At 38.7% G+C, this 18172-nt stretch overlaps 1 protein-coding gene across 2 annotated transcripts in view; it reads left to right on the top strand.

The window, feature by feature from the left end:
• The window catches only part of LOC150080953 (glutamate receptor ionotropic, kainate 2-like), a 225376-nt gene that overhangs the window by 102408 nt on the left and 104796 nt on the right, over nucleotides 1–18172 (top strand). The gene's annotated exons all lie outside the window — the stretch shown is intronic.

Below are 18172 nucleotides of genomic sequence, written 5' to 3'. Positions count from 1 at the left end.
GAAAAACCAGGTGAGTGCTTACTTCAGCATGTTTGTGACAGCCCAAAAGTCACTGTTTATTCTGTGAGTTCAGAGAAAGTTTACATGCTTTCTTTTTTCATGAAAAAATTATCACTGGGGTTGTTTATATTGATATGCTTTAGAATTTTCTGATACCACAAATCATTGCTCATAACACTAATGGATGATTATTCTTCTGACAAATTGGTACTCCACCTCATTGTCATCAAGAAGTGACAGCATGCCTGGATCAACAGAGAGACTCAAGCAACCAATCCAGCTTCCTAGGAAAATAGTAATAGTAATAGTATTCCCCATACAGTGCAAAGAAGCCACAGACTTTTGCTGCACTGTCAAAAAAATAAAATAAAAAACACCAAGTAGATAAGAAAATATAAATTATATGCTTCCCTCCTCACAGAGGTAACTTTTGAGTTTTGAAGTTATTTAGACTGTCAGCCTCAACTACATGCAAGAGTAACTCGTTCCAGCAATCAGCGACTCACTGGCTAAAAGAAAACTTCCTGCAATCTAATCTAAACCTCAATCCCCATAATTTGAATGTATAGATTGGTCATTTGTGTCCCATTCGTGATTCTCAGACTTGACACCAATGGATTTATATCTTTGGGGTTTTGTAAAATATAATGTCTATTGACCACCCAAGGAACATGGTTGACTCGAAGGCCAGAATTGCTGTTGCTGCTGTAGCAAAAGTAAGAGAGCAGCTTGAATTTTGGTGGGATGTTTGTCAAATAACTGTGGCTGTAGCTCATCAAAACTTTAAGTGTTCCTCTTTAATCTGATGTATTTGTCTTCTCTCAGTTTCTAAAATTATGGTGCTTATAAATGTTCAGAATTTTTAAGCTACTTTGTAATAACTCTGTATTAAGTACATTATTAGGATATTTTAAAAAAGTAATTAAAATTGTATTTAGTATATTGTTATATTTTTAAAATTTTAGTATTTTGGTAAACATAATTACATGAATGCAGTTACACCAAACATTTCTCTGATTTCAGTTTAATTTTTAAATAGGATATTTTTAATTGTCACTTCTCACTGCTCTATTTTGATATTTTTTTACTTGAATTTTTATTTAGAGGTAAATATGGTTTTGACCAGAAAAGATAAGCATAGCATGTCTCATATGACACGATCAATAGAGAATTGTTAGTGGCAATTGTCTTGAGAGTTATGGCCTTTTTACTTCTTGCTGTTATATGTTTGCAGAACTTTCTCTAGCTAATGCTAATTCACTTCAATGTGCTAGATGAAAGGGATGCAATGACATGAAATTAAAATTCATGTACTGTTAGATGAGATTGAGTTTCTGACAAAGTGAGTTGATACTCTCTAGAGAAAAATCAAATTGAGATTTGAGAGTGATTCACTTATATAATTCTCTACTGATTGTCTGGTCTCAGGATTGATTATATAGTACAGCATGCTGTAGGCTGCATCGGATAGTCTTACTGATAGATTCAATTGTAAGAGAAACTGATATTCTGTAATAAGGATAGATAGAATAGATAGATAGAAAGGGAATGGATTTTGCTTTTGTAAAGGTAACTACTATAGTCTCAGTTTTTTTAAATTCTATACAGTGGGACCAATTGACGATGCTACCAACAGCAAATTCTAAATAGGAAGCAAGGAAATAATTGTAGAAGCTGCTAGGCTTTTTATACCAACTAAGAGATACTACTCAAGGACTAGACCTAAATGAATGTCAATTGAACTAAAGAAACTAGTGACAGAGAAAAAAAATACATGGGTGCATATAATTATGAGGGCATACAAAATCCGAGAGTAGGTATAAACTAGTTTTCAAACAAATTACAAAGGAGTTTAGGAAAGCTAAGGCAGAGAAGTCTTTTTTGCTTATGTAAACACTAGGGAGCAGGGCCAGATTAAGGATGAAATAGGTCCCCAACCATATATAAATTTGAGGCCCCTTCCCAGGCCATATTTGAGGCCCCTTTAATATATATATATATATATTACACATACATATAAATACAAATACTACATAGGTTTTTATATTTATATTGTGAATAATAATTCCTTGATAAAAATGTAAAATAAAGAGGTCAAAAATGTTTTGTTTTTTGACTTGAAAATAAAGTACTAATGAAAACAATTTTAGTAGACACTTTTAACTTATTTATTGTACAATAAAAAGGTATAAGAATAAAATTTAAAACACTTAACAAGTGAAGTTTAAATATGCTTTTATATTACACCTTTTCTTGTTTTTTTATTATTAGAAGTTTTTATCACTACTTTAGAAAATATTTACACTGAAAACGAGGTCCCTCTTTGGGTGAAGCCCGGCCATGGCCGGTTTGGCCATAGCATTAATAGTTTGGCCCTGACTAGAAGGAAAGGGAGATGAAACACATTAATCCACTAGATATGAATGATATAACTGCTGATGATTTTTCTCAGGTTGCTGATGAACTAAATAGGTATTTTCATCTGCATTTGCACATGAAGAATTTTAAGGAATAGGGATGCTAGGAGTATATCAGATTCTAACAGGGAACTAAATGATTTTGTGATAATACTGAGGAAAGTGGAAAATAAACTGTTGAAGCTAAAAGTGAAGGCATCTAGAACAGATGGGATGTATCCTATTATGTTAAGAGAGGAGCAAGCTTTTAGCTGTTATTTTGAGGAGGGAAAGTCCCCATGAACTGAAGATGTGTGAAGAGGATCAAAGGGTGAAGTGAATAATTGCAGATATTTTAGCTTGGTTGGTAGTGTAGTTAATGACAGTAATCAGGGTATGCTACTGCAACAATACCTAAAAATATTGAGCAGGGCTGAGAAGTTGAAATTGAAGTTTATTGAAGCCTAAATGTAGTAAGGTACTACATTTAGGTAGCAAAATAACATACCAACTGTGTGGTACGACACTTAAGAAAGTGGAGATAAAAAAAAAAAAAAAAAAAAGATCTGGGGGTAAATTGGCCAGTTGAATGTAAAGTTCTCTAAGCAGTGCTGTTGGGCTGCTAGGACAGCTCGTGGAGTTTTATCAATGATATACAGAAATTTTTCTAGCAGGGATAAGGAAGTAATTTTCCCATTGTTTAGGGCAGTGATTAGGCTACATTTTGAATATTGCATGCAGGTCTGTTATCATTGCAGAGACCCTATAAGTTCAGAGAAGAGCAGCAAGATTAGTGGGGAACAGAAAGGTATTGTTACCAAGAAAGATTTCATTTCTGTAAATTGCAGCATTTGGAAAGTAAGAACCTGAGAGGAGATCTGATTGAGGTGTTTATGGCTTTGAATAGATTGATAAGCTAAAATGTTGATGGCATCCTTAGTCTTTAAATTGAGGAAGGTTGGTCACAGGATAGATGTGTGGACATTTACTCTCAGTTAGCAGGCATTTTATTGTTGGAACAAATTTCCATCTGGTGTTGTGTCGTGGAAGTGGTTAGTTTGAATAAATTTGAGGAAGAACTAAACAAATGATTAAAGGGGATGGACAGATGATGTGGGAAATTTTTTTTTTTATTTGGCTGATGTGCTTGTTTCCTTGCATTATTTGCCACTATTAATAGAATAAACCAGCTATTACTTCTTACAAGTACTAAAGGGTATATGTGGGAGCTAATGTTCAGATGAATGAACTAATGAACTGCTAAATAAACTAATGACTTGGTCAGGAAGTATAAAATCATGCTGTAAAAATGTTGTGAGATGACAATATTGTTGTCTGAAATTCTTCTTAGACATAACAGGAGGGAATTATATGATGAATGCTTTGTGGATTAGCTCTAGACTGGAGGGGATATATGAGGGGTGCTGTTATGAAGAAAGGCTTAAGTTCTGCAAATTGCAGCTTCTGGAGACTTAGCACCTGCGAGGGGTGATCTGATTGAGGTGTATAAGGCCTTGAATGGATTGAGCAGACTCAATGCTGATGGGATTCTTCCTCTTTCTCAGATTATAAACTTGAGGGGGCATAGATTCAAACTGAGGAAAGACAGTTGTAGAATAGATGTGTGTGTGTGTGTGTGTGGAAGTTTGCCTTTAGCCAGTGGGTAGTTGATTGCTAGAACAAACTTCCATCTGTTGTTGTGGAAGTTGATAGCTTAAATAAATTTAAGGCAGAACTACACAAACATTTGGAATGAATGGATCAGTGAAATGGGAAGTTTTTTTTTTTTTTTTTGGCTGATGCTGTATAAGCTTGCTTTCTTGCATCATGTGCCTCTACTAATACTAATGCTATTGCTAAGTCTTAACGAGATGGGTGGGCCTCACCCCAGCCTACTCTGGCTGGTTAGCTCTAGACTGAAGAGGATGTGCAAGTCTTAATGAGATGGGTGGACCACAGCCTACCCTAGCTAATAGAAGAAATTTGTTTTGTAAAGATTAAATGCATTTAAACAGAGTTAAGGCAAAGGTTTTGCTTGTATTCACGAGGAGATCTTATGGGTTCAGGGAAACTGGTAATTTGACAGATTAGGGGAGTCGTAGAATTGATACTAGTCACTAAATTTGGCTCATGCTAAAATCACACTGTTAATTCATTTGTGTTCAGTTTTGTGTATTTATTATAAAAAGAACAAAAATTTCTGCATTTCTCCTTGAAGATTTAAATTTCCCATTAACTGCTAAGCTGTCCTTGCCCAACACCTATTTCAGACACTATGGTCACTTTCTGGTCGTGGTTCTTGTATTGTATGTGAAGACTGTCTCACACTGCATACTCATTATCAAGTGAACTTCATCAGGCTTCTCCCATTATATTGCTTTTGATTAGACACGCTCTCCTGCCATCTTGTTCTGCCTCTTGTTCCTGTACACATTGCATATGCCATAATGAAATTCAGTACCCTCTATATCAGAATAGTATCACTCCTTGGTTATCCCTGTAAGGTTAGCATTTGTCATCTTGACCAAGAGCTCAAATTCATCCAGTTTATTTACCTGTGCTCCTAACATTAGTATATGAATGAGTTAATTTCTGCTCTGCATTTGTTTGGTTTTGACCAATATATTCCCTTTTATCCATTCAAGATTCCTTTTTTAGTAACCTGTAATTATTATTATTATTATTATTATTATTGCTCTTATATTATTTCTTCCTGATTGGGGGTTCTACCTCGTGATGGGTATTGCTATCACACAGGGTGTTTGTTGTTCTGTCTGGTGTTACTGTTGGTCGAGGAACTCTCTGACTATCCTACAGATGTTCAGAATTGTGACTTTCTGGAGTTCCTTATATGTGTTTGCTGGGAGACCTATTGCTGCTAGGCTGTTATGTAGGGTCTTTGGCACCATACCTGTGGTTGACACAATGATCAGGATGGTCGTTACTTGTTGCATATGCCACATCTCTTTGATCTCCTGTCTTAGGTTCGTATATTTCTTGATTTTTTTCCCCATGGGTTTTCTGCAGGTTGCCGGTGTTGGATACCACTATGTCAATCAGATAGTTAGTCTTTTCCCTCTTGTCTCCACAAGGGTTATGTCCAGTCTGTTGTTTGGGATTGTCCTATCCATTATTATGGCATACTTGTAGTAGTTATTAGGGTGTACTTCAAGAAAGTGTACTGTACTTGTTTGTTTGTTATTTGGTTTTTTTTTTTTTAGGAGCATTAGCAACTAAGGCCATATTGCTCCGGAGTTATGCGGTGGTCATTCCCTGACCTTTCCGCATCCATCGTATTTGGTGGTCACGGCTCGAACCCCGGTCTAATCAAGAAGCGTGTGCTACACACTGCTGCTCCTGCCCACCTGGCTATGAAGGTGCCGACTGTACTTGTAGTATGGTACACTTTCTTCAATCAACTGGTATTTCCTTGCTAGATTCTGATGTATTATCCTCTCTACCTGGTCATATCTATGAGTGTACTCAGTCTAGGTGATCACCTTGCATCCTGCTGTGATGTGTTGGATCATTTCTGAGGCCAGGTGGCATCATCGACATGTGTCATCAAACACTCTGGGCTCCTTGGCAATGTATTTTCTGTAGTTCCTGGTGTTGATTACCCGGTCTTGGATGGCTAGCACGAATCCTTCAGTCTCAGGGGAGAGCATCCCGCTCGTGAGCCATGCATCGGAATTTTATCTATGTGATCTTGATGGAGATCGTTGTTGTGTCTGCCATGGAGTGTCCTCTCTGCCCATCTTTCTAGCTTCATTTGTACTTCCTAGTTTTGGGGGGGACTCCTCACTTTGGTTGAGTGGGGTATATACCACTTGTCTATCTTCCTTATGGCCTTGTGGAGTGCTGCTGTGTGTTTCTGGAAGTAATCCTTCAGGTTAACTATCGCTGCCTTCTGTTGCTCAATGAGGTCTATCAGGCCCCTTCCTCCTTCTTCCCTGGCAATTGTCAGTCTCTCCAGGGTAGATTTCGGGTGGTGTTGGCGACTCTTGGTCATCATTGTCCTTGTCTTTCTCATGATATCCTCCAGCTTGGTGTTAGTCCAATCTATGACCCCAAAGGAGTATGTTCACTGGGACTGAATAGGTGTTTATGGCTTTAACTGTGTTCCCTCCGTTCAGCTTTGCTTTAAGCAGGCTTCTGAGTCTCTGATGGTATTTTCGGTCAGGTGGGCCTAAATTTCCTTGTGCTGTAACTGCTGAGCCTGCATCATCCCCAAGTATTTATAGGCCTCTCCCTCTGCCATGGCTTCGATCTCTTTACCAGTCTGCAGCCGGTAGTTTCGGTTGACTAATTTTCCCTAGTGCCATCTGTGGGTCTTGCATTTGTCTAGACCAAATTCCATCCTAATATCATTGTTGAATTCTTCAGTGAACTGGAGTAGTTGGTGGAGGTGCCTCTCGGTTTCCACGTAGAGTTTTATGGCATCCATGTACATCAGGTGGGTAAGGGTGTACAGATTCTTCCTTCCTTCTTTGAGGTTATATGAGCACAGTAGATGGCAGGTTAAGTGCTAGACAGAACCACAATTGGCTCAGGGCATCTCCCTGAAAGATTCCTCTCCTCATGGGGATTGTCCTGGATGTGATGTTTTTGACCTTAATAGTGGTACTCCATTTTGCCATCGTTTCTACTAGGAGGTTTGTCACTATTGTAGATGTTCAGTGCCTCTGTTAGCTAGCTATGAGGCATGGAGTCGAAGGCCTTGTGGTAATCAATGTAGGCTGTGTAAATGTTGCGGCACTTCTTGTAGGCTTGCTCCATAACTGTGGCATCTACAGTTAATTGCTCCTTGCATCCTTTCTGCTGTTTAGCCATTATGTTCTGGCTCTCTAAGCAGTCTGATATCTTCCTGGTTATGCAGCTGGTGAGGATTTTGTACATTGTTAGGAGGCAGGTGATTGGCCTATATTTCGCTGGGTTTCTTGTATCTTCTTCTTCTTCTTGTATCTTCATCTTTCGGCTTCAGATATGTGATTCCTTGAGTGAGAAACTTCGGGATTTTCTCTGGGTGCCTTATCATTTGGGTGAACTGCTTTGCTTGTGTGTGCAAGTGAGCTTCTTGTACCAGTAATTGTGGACATTATCTATTCCTGGAGTTCGCCGGTTGTGAGAGTTCTTGATCATCTGTTTTACTTCTTCTTCCCGAATCTCCCACCCTCTCATTTCTTGTATGTTCTTGGTTTTCTTGCATTCTAGTTCTATCCATGGGGCTTGGTTGTTATGTTTTACTTCCCCATCCACATGTTTCCCCAGAACTCCTCAATCGCCTTCTGCCCAGCTGGTCCATTCCCTTCTTTCCCATCTTCTCCTAGACTCCTGTTGAAGCCTCTGTGGTCCTCATCGAAGATTTGGTTGTTTATTTCCCTCTGGGAGCTCTCTTTGTATCGGCATAGTCTCTTGCCAAGTGCAAGGAGGTTCTGCTTCAATGTGTCCAAGTACTCTTCTATTCTCTGATTTTTTTTGTCTCATGTTTGCTGTGGACATTGTCCCTATTGAGGATGCTCTTCACTTTTCCAATTAATTTCGTAATCCTATTGCCCCATCGGTACTGGGTCAATTGGCCTATCTTGACTCTTAATTCTTCTATCTTCTGCTGAAGTCTTCTTTCCCAAGCCGGCAGTTCCTTCTGTTTTCAGTTCTTCTGCTGTTGATCTCTTGTTTCTCTTCCGTTAATCCTCGTGGCTGCTACTGCAGCACAATACACGGCTGTGTGGATGGCCTCCAGTGTTGCACCATTGCTGTCGAGGTAATGTGGTATTATGTGCCAATTGAGGTGGTTTGTGACTCTACACAAGGTTCTCTTCGGCCTCTTCTTCGGTCTCACATGAGTCTTTGTGGGATCCATTCCCTCGAATTCTGTTAGGGCCTTCTTCCACTCTTCCTCTGTTCTAAATATCATGACTGCGTCTCTTTCCACTTCAGCTGCTGTGGGTTGTATTTCTTCTTGCTCTTCCTCCTCCTCTGGTTCCGTATTCTTTATCCTTTGTAGTTGATCACTCACATCCTGCTTGATTTTTTCCAAGATTGCAGGAGCTATCAGGTTCTTCATGACGATGGTCCTTCTCTGGTCCGCTATTCATCGTTCGGTGATCTGAATATCCGGGAATCGTTCCAGTCACTTGGTATCTAGTCTCGCCCTATCATATTGGTCTCCAGCTTCGTTATTTCGTAGTATGCTTGCATGACGTGCGTATTCAAATCGATGCTCCACTTCATGCATTGGCATTTTCTCCCTTCCTGGGTGGTCACTGGTGCAGTTGCACAGGAAGCACTTCCAGTTGGTGGGGCTGGATGGTCTTGCCCTTCTCTTGTGGTAGCCATACAGGAGACAGCACCAGTGACCACCCAGGAAGGGAGAAAATGCCAACGTTGGTTATATTTCTTCCTCGGGAGACCGTCTCTGATTTTTCGAACCAACCCCTCTGCCTAAGGCCCGAATGCAAGTGACTTTATCCTGCGCCACACTTGATGCAGTATGATTAATATTTCTCTGCGACATCATTCATCTATGGAGGTGGACCCATTTAGCTTTGGCTTATGTCCAGTGGTAGTTCTCGCGAGTGAGACCAGATGACGCCACAATCTGCCTTAGCCGCCACACTGACTGACCTTAGGGTAGGTAGGTCCATTGGAGCAACTTTCACAATGTTTGTTTATTTATTAATTTTTATTACTATTAATTTATTAATTATTATATTATAATTTTATTACTATTATTATACCGGTCTCCCAGCGTGATGGAGCCACATTCCCTTCCGCCAAGGCGGTACTCGAACTCTGGTCCATCAGGCTGGTAGTCCAGTGTCGTAACCACTGGGCCATCGTGCCTTTTTATATTATTATTATTATTATCATTAGCCATATGGTGCAAGGAAGCCTGAGGCTTTTGCTGCACCAGCCAAAAAAAAAAAAATTCTGAGTTACCCAAAGAGAGAGAGAGAGAGAGAGAGAGAGAGCGAGCAAGCGAGCGAACAAGAGTAAGAAGTAGAAGGGAATCACCAAGAAAGAAAAGAATGATGGTATCCAGCTCAGTAATGCAGCTATCTGCACACCTTACACCAGTTAATTATGGCCCTTCTAATGATATATTCTAATGTTGGCGAGTTGTATCACAAATTTTTTGTTTCGTCCTTCACATATTACCCCAGAACTTGGGGTTTCCAGATCACACACAAGAATCCTTGAGGAGTGTGCAAATGAAGCTTTTACTTCTGCCATCAACCTATTTTGTATGATTAATTATACCCTTCCTGATTACCAGTATCCCTAAATCATTAATGTCTCTTTGGCATTAGCAAAAACACTTGACCTATATTTAAGGGTATTGTATAGTTTTTTAAATTTTTTTGTTTATTTATTATTATTATTTTTTATTTAATCACAACAAAAGCATGAAGCCTTACATTTGTGATTTACAAATTACCTTATGATTATCACATATACATGTTCCTTTACATTTTGTACATTGTTATATAGATTCGTTACTTAAACAATAAATAATACAGAAGTAAATAAAATAAAAAAAACATATATAATCTTCAGTAAATAAGAATTTTTAAGGATTTTAAAGCAAGAGTACAATAAGTAATAAAGTATTCTCTTTTAATTAAAAAGAATATATTATAAAATAAGAAATAAAAAGAAAAATATTAAAAATAAGCAAAAAGTTACTTTATTATCATTTAGATAAGTTAATATCTTATTAATTTAAAATAGTACATAAAACTGTTAAACTGTTACTTTCCTTGAACTTGTTAAACCAATTTTTTTTTCTTTTTCAAAAGTAAGCATTAGTAGAGGTTTATGATGCAAGAAAGCAAGCTTATATAGCATCAGCCAAAAAAAAAACCCTTCCCATTTCCCTCATCCATTCACTCCAAATGCTTGTCTAGTTCTGACTTGAACTTATTTAAGTTTCCTATCTCCATTACAACAGATGGAAGTCTGTTCCAGCTATCAACTACTTGCTGGCTAAAGGCAAATTTCTGCACATCTATTCTACAATTGTCTTTCCTCAATTTGAATTTATGTTCCCTCAGCTTTGGAATCTGAGCAAGAGGGAGAATCCCATCAGCATTAAATTTTCTTGAATCAGGTAAGGCCTTATACACCTCAATTAGATCACCTCGCAGGTACCTAGTTGCCACATGGTGCAATTTGCAGAACTTAAGTCTACCTTGGTAACAGCAACCCTTTGTTCCACTCACAAATCTCATTGCCCTTTTCTGTACTCATTCCAGCAGCTCTACATCCTTCCTAAAATGAGGCCTCCAGAACTGTATACAGTACTCAAAGTGTGGCCTGACCATTGCCTTATACTAGGGGACAATCACCTCCTTATCCTTGCTAGCAAAATTTCTGTATATCATTAACAAGACCCCATGAGCTACTCTTGCAGTCTGTTTGCACTGCTCAAAAAACTTAATATCTGACTCACAATTACCTCCAGGTCCTTTTCATTCTCTGCTACCCTGAGTGTAGTAGCACACAGTTGGTATGTCACTCTGGGTTACTGCTACCCATATGCAGTACTTTGCATTTGTCAATGTTAAACTTCAGTTGCCACCTCTCAGCCCATCTGCTCAACTTTTATAGATCCTGTTACAGTAGTATACTATCATTACTGTCATTAACAACCATGCCAACCTTCGTATCATCTACAAACTTAGACATTAACCGTGATATAGCTTCATCAATATGATTGATAAATACAGAAAACAACAGTGGGCCCAACATTGAACCCTGGGGGACTCCACTAATAACATTAGTCCACAAAGAGCAGTGGCCATTGATTACCACTCTCTTTCTTCCCCAACTCAACTGTCCTTTTATCCATTGTAGCAACTTACCCTTAATGCCATACTGCTCCAATTTGTATAGTAGTCTTCCATGTGCAACAGTATCAAAAGCTTTCCTGAAATCCAAGTATATGATATCAAAAGTTATTTTTTTCATCCAGTTCCTTTGTGACCATATCATAGTATCCAATTCAATTTGTCAGACAAGACTTATCCTTAACAAATCTCTGCTGGTCTGAATATAACTGCAGTCTTGTGTAGATAATTCTGAAGTGCTTCTTTAACCAGTGGCTCCGTTAGTTTCCCTAGAACAGAATTTAAACTAACAAATCTATAATTATTTGTGTTTTTGATCCCCCCCTTGTGAATTGGGGACACATTTGCACATTTCCAGTCCATGAGGACCTCGCTTGAGTCCAAGAAAGCTTTCATAATTATGATTCAGGGTTTCCTTACTTCCTTTTCTGCTTCCTTTAATATAAGTGATTAGATCTCAAAGTGCCTTTTTTTATGTTCAATTTCTCCTCCACTTTACTCTCAGTTATTAGAGTTTGATAAATTTCTGGCCTCCACTTCCCTACAGACTTCCTCGTGTGTGAATGTAGATGCAGAATACTCATTCAGTTTGTCAGCTACCTCAGCAGGTTCATCGACAACCAACCAGACCATCGATAACAAGCTCACCAATCTGATTTATCCTCTTCCTTCTAGAGTTTACATAAGTAAAGAAGTCCTTGCTGTTTTACTTTGCATTCTTGCTAAAGATTTCTCATAATCTGACTTCATTTGCTTAACCTTCTTTGTGACTTGATTACAGACTAGCTTATATGTACTATACTCTTCTGTGTCACCTGATAATTTATATGCATCCCATGCATTTTTCTTCTCTGCCGTGAGTCTCGTTAGTTCATCTGACATCCATTTAGGCCTAAACCTTGAACAGTATTCCTTAGTTGGGACAAAAAGCCTAGTAGCTTCCAAGATTACTTTCTTGAATGCTTCACATTTAGAATTTGCTGTTAATAACATCATCAGTTGATCCCATACAGATTAGCATAACGTATATCTCGAACTTGAGAGCGTAAACTATAATGTAAAACTACATAGCGTAATACGCAGCACTGTATTAGAAAGCTGTTAGCTTAGCATACTATTGTTAATTAATCAATTAAATTTATAAATCTTATTCATTTTTATTGTTAATTAAATTGTGTTTAAACTGAAATCATGACCCCGACTAGAGCAACAAAGCAACATGCACAAAATAACAGAAGTGCTGTGGTTCAGGGGAGAACTGAAGGGGGCAATTCTCCAATGCATCACATTCTAAAAAAATGTGCAAAATGTGACATGTTTGCAGAGCTTTCTGAAGAGGACATGATCTAGCCATGGAGAATGCCTTTGTGTGTGTGCTAGGTGTAGAGAATGTGAAAAAATTAGGTGCCAACTCAGCATTCTGCTGGCATCTATGAGAGTTTGAAGAGTAAGGGTAGATACTCTTGAAGGAATTAAAATGGAGGCCCATCAAGCTCTCAGCTGCCTAATTCAACTCCAGAGCTCACCCTTGTGAACCAGGCAACACAGTGGCAATCTTCAGGGCAGATTGTGCTGGTCCCACAGGAGCTAGTTATTGTTGAGGACTCAATTGTCAGGGAAATGGGAAAAATATTCTGCAAAAAGGATAGGTGGAATAGGACCAGGGTATGTCTGCCAGGGGCAAAAGTTGATGACATTGCAGAGAAGATATCATCTTTTAAGGGCACAAAAGGGATATCATTGTACACGTTGGCACTAATGACATTAAGAGTAGGAGATCTGCCGATTTACTTAACAAGTACAGGTCAATGTTGAAAAAAAAGTCACGAGTTAGGGTTAAATTTGAATTTGTCTGCAATCCTGCCCAGACACGATAGGAGGGAGTATATGATGAGAGCCTTGTCAATCAATTCGGCCCAGGAGAGATTGTGCAAGGTTCATGGGGTGGAATTTTGCCCAGCTTGGTCTGTGCTTGTTAACGGGAGAGACTTCTTCTACAGGGATGGGAAACACTCAAATAGAAAGGGTGCAAGAATATTTGCTGATAATATTGAGACAGTGTGAGATGGATCGGAATACTGCTAGCCTGGGGCGGGGGGATTCACAGACTAATAGATTAACAGTAGCCGCAGACAGAGGTGGAAGTGATTCTTGCACTGCTTCTATTGGAATGAGCAGTAGCCAGGAAACCAAGTTGCTGGGGTTTCAGGAACTGCCAGGAGTCATGAAACAAGTAAATACATGAGCTGTGTTAGAATAACTAAGAGTAAGAACAGGTGCATGTACACTAATGCTAGGAGTATTGGTGTACATGGTCAAGTACTGGTCAAGACATCATAGGTGGATATTGTTGGGATATCAGGGACATGGTGTCAGACCGATATATGGAATGCAGAATTGGAATTTGGGGATTACAATGTGTACAGAAAGGATAGACAGGAAAGGAATAAAATCTAAGGGTAGATGGACAGTGCAATGTTGAGTCATTTTGGTGTGACATAAGCACTCGGAAAGCAAAAATGAGGTTAGGAATTTGTTATAGACTTAATGACTGATGAATACAATGAACAATTATATGGATAAATAGAGTGGGCCAGTAAATCAGAGTGTCTTATAATGGGGGATTTTAATTTTGCAGATATTGACTGGAACATGTGGATGGTCACTCGCACACTAGCAAGGTTTTTGTGAATTTATTAGATGATTGTTTTCTACAGCAGCAATAAGAGAGGCAACCAAGGTGTAATACTCTTGATCTGATTATCAACAGCATTTATTCATGCATTAAGAATTTACAGGTAATGGAACCACTAGGTGGCAGTGATCAAATCTCTGAGACCACAGTAGACTGCTGTCTCAGAGATTTTTTAAATTCTATACAGTGGGACCAACTGATGATGTTACCAACAGCAAATTCTAAATGGGAAGCATTCAGAGAAGTAATCTTGGAAGCTAAGAGGCTTTTTTGTTCCAACTAAGAAATACTGTTCTAGGTTTAGGCCCAAATGGATGTCAGATGAACTAATGAGACTTGTGGCAGAGAAGAAAAATGTATGGAATGTGTATAAATTATCAATCAACACAGATGCCTATGGTAGATATAAGCTAGTCTGGTATCAAGTCACAAAGGAGGTTAGGAACACAAAGGCAGAGTATGAGAAATCTTTGGCAAAGGATGCAAAGAAAAACAGCAAAGGTTTCTTTACTTATATAAACTCTAAAAGGAAGGGGATGAATCAGATTAGCCCATTTGATATCACTGGTTTGACTGTAGATGATCATTCTCAGATAGCTGCCAAACTAAATTAGTATTTTGCATCTACATTCACACAGGAAGAGTTATTCAAGGAGGAGAAGGCCAGATGTGTATCTAACTCTAACAGGGAGGTAAATGATTTTGTAATAGCTGAGAGCAAAGTGGAGGAGAAATTGTTGATGTTAAACATAAGAAAGGCACCTGGGGTGGATGGGATTTATCCAGCTATATTAAAGGAGGAGGAGGAGGCAAAGGAAGTAGGCAAACACTTAGCCATAATTATGAGAGCATCCTTGGAATCACGGGAAGTCTCCACGGACTGAAGATATGCAAATGTATCTCCATTTCATAAAGGGGGATCAAAGGGTGACATGAGTAATTATTGACCTGTTAGTTTGACTATAGTTCCAGAAAAAATAATTCTGTCACTGGTTAAAGAAGCATTGCAGGATCATCTAGACAAGACTGCAGTAACATTTCAGACACAGCATGGGTTTGTTAAGGGGAAGTCTTGTCTGACCAATTTGATTGGATACTATGACATGATCACAAAGGAACTGGTTGCAAAAAATAGTTTTGATATCTTATACCTGGATTTCAATAAATCTTTTTATACTGTTGCACATGGAAGACTTCAGTACAAATTGGAGCAGTGTGGCATTAAGGGCAAGTTGCTACAATGGATAAAAAGATGGTTGAGTGAGAGAAGACAGAGAGTGGTAATCAATGGACACTAATGCTGTTCGTGGACTAATGTTATTAGTGGTGTCCCCCACGGTTCGGTGTTGGGCCCATTGTTGTTTTGTATATTTATCAATGATATGGATGAAGGTATATCAAGCATAATGTAAAAGTTTGCAAATGATACTAAGGTTAGCAGGGTTGTTAGTAACATTAATGACAGTATGCTGCTGCAACAGGATCTGGAATAGTTGGCAGATGGGCTGAGAAGTGGCAACTGAAGTTTAACATTGACAAATGCAAAGTACTCCATATGGGAGCAGTATCCCCAGAGAAATGTACCAACTAGGTGGTGTTACACTCAGGGTAGTGGACAATGAAAGAGATCAGGGAGTAATTGTGCAGTCAGATATGAAGTTTTCGAAGCATTGCAGACAGGCTGCCAGTGTAGGTCATGGGATTTTTTCAATGATATACAGAAATTTGATAGCAGGGATAAGGTGGTGGTGATTATTCATGTGTATAAGACAATTGAGTACTGCATTTTAGTCTAGAAGCCTCATTTTAGGATGGATCTAGGGTTGCTGGAGTGAGTACAGAGAACAGCAACAAGACTGGTGGTGAGAACGAAGGGGCGTTCTTACGAAGGAAGGCTTAAGTTCTGCTAATTGCAGCATATGGAGACTAGGCACCTGCGAGATGATCTGATTGAGGTGTATAAGGCCTTGAATGGATTGAGCAGACTGAATGCTAAAGGGATTCTTTCTCACGATCAGATTACAAACATGTGGAGGCATAAACTAAACTTGGAGAAAGACGGTTGTTGAATAGATGTGCGGAAATTTGCCTTTAGCCAGCAGGTGGTTGATTGCTGGAACAAACTTTTATCTGTTGTTGTGGAAGATGATAGCGTAAATAAATTCAGGGAAGAAGTGGACAAACGTTTAGAGCAAATGGATGGGTGAAATGGTCAGTTTTTTTTTTTTTTTTTGTGGCTGATGCTGTATACGCTTGCTTTCTTTCATCGTATGCCTCTATTAATGTTAATGCTGTCCAGTTATATTAAAGCAGGTGGCAAAGGATGTAAGCACACCCATAGCCATAATTGGGGAAGTGGGGACTTTCCCTGAATCCGTACTTGGATTCAGGGGAAGTCCCCACTGACTGGAGATGTGCAAATGTAATCCCCAATTCACAAAGTTGGATCTAAGGATGACACGAGTAATTATAGACCAGTTAGTTTAACTTCTGTTCCGGAGAAAATAATGGAGTCACCGATTAAAGATGCCTTGCAGGATCATCATCTAGACGAGACTGTAGTAATAATTCAGACACTGCATGGATTTGATAAGGGAAAGTCTTGTCTCAAAAATTTTATTTGATACTATGATGTGGTTACAAAGGAACTGGATACAAAATATAAATTTGATATCATATGCTTGGATTTCAGGAAAACTTTTGACAGTTTTCCACATGGAAGACTACTGTACAAATTGGAGCAGTGTGGTATTAAAAGCAAGTTGCTATAATGGATAAAAGGGTGGTTGAGTGGGAGAAGACAGAGAGTGGTAATCAATGGGCGGTGCTCTTCATAGACTAATATTAGTGGAGTCCCCCATGGTTTGGTGTTTGGCCCACTGTTGTTTTGTATATTTATCAATGATATTGATGAAGGTATATCAGGCTTAATATTGAAGTTTGCAGATGATACAAAGGTTGGCAGGGTTGTTAATGACAGTGTGCTATTGCAACAGGATCTAGAAAAGTTGGGCAGATGGGCTGAGAAGTGGGAACTGAAGTTTAACATTGACAAATGCAAAGTATTGCATATGGGTAGAAGTAGCCACAGAGAAACATACCAACTGTGTGGTGCTACACTTAGGGTGGTAGAAAATGGAAAAGACCTGGGAGTAATTGTGTGTAGTCCGATCTGAAATTTTCTGAGTAGTGCAGACAGACTGCCAGAGCAGGTCATGGGGTATTGTCAAAGATATACAGGAATTTTACTAGTAGGGAAAAGAAGGTGATTATCCTTTTATATAAGGGAGTGGTCAAGCCACACCTTGAGTACTGCGTACGGGTCTGGAGGCTCCATTTTAGGAATGATGTAGAGTTGCTTGAACGACTACCAAGAAAGGCAACACAGTTGGTGAGGGAAATGAATTGGTAATCTTACCAAGAAAGGTTTACGTTCTGCAAATTGCAACATCTGGAGGCTCCATTTTAGGAATGATGTAGAGTTTCTTGAGCGACTACCAAGAAAGGTTTACGTCTGCAAATTGCAACATCTGGAGACCAGGCACCTGTAAGGTGATCCAATTGAGTTGTTTAAGGCCGTGAATGGGTTGAGCAGGCTCATTTCTGATGGATTTTTTGCATCTTGCTTAAATTGCAAACCTGAGGGGGCATAAATTCAAATTGAGGAAAGACAGTTGTTGAATAGATGTGCAGAAATTTGCCTTTAGCCAGCGGATAGTTGATTGCTGGTACAAACTTCCATCTGTTGTTGTGGAAGTTGATAGCTTAAATAAATTCAAGGAGAAACTGGGAAAAAGTTTAGAGGGAATGGATGCATGAATTTTTTTTTTTTTTGACTGATGCCTCTACTACTATTTGTAGTTCTCTTAAAGCTAGTACCAATTATCAACCAGAAATTGCTTGAAACCAGCCCAGGAGAGTATTAGGTAAAAATAATGACCCATAATTCAGTCTGAATTTGATTTTACCAGTAATATTCAGTTTTTAATGATAAAATTTAGCTCAGCTTTACGATATTCTAAATGTTGAGTTAAAATAATGAAGAGAAAAAAAATTGGAAAGTACAATTAAATGAGTATATGGTGAGCCTTTCCGTCCTCCCAGTTCTTTATGACCTTCTTCTTCTTGGATTTCTCCTTTGTATCAACCATTGTCCTTGACCTAACTTTTATTTTATTATTATTTTTGTAATTATTTACTTATTTTTTTTATATTGTAATTTTTTTCCT

This window comes from Mastigoproctus giganteus, chromosome 9, assembly GCF_048544385.1.
Source record: "Mastigoproctus giganteus isolate SK-2022 chromosome 9, ASM4854438v1, whole genome shotgun sequence".
NCBI lineage: Eukaryota > Metazoa > Arthropoda > Arachnida > Uropygi > Thelyphonidae > Mastigoproctus > Mastigoproctus giganteus.
This window is presented reverse-complemented; position numbering and strand designations above follow the sequence as displayed.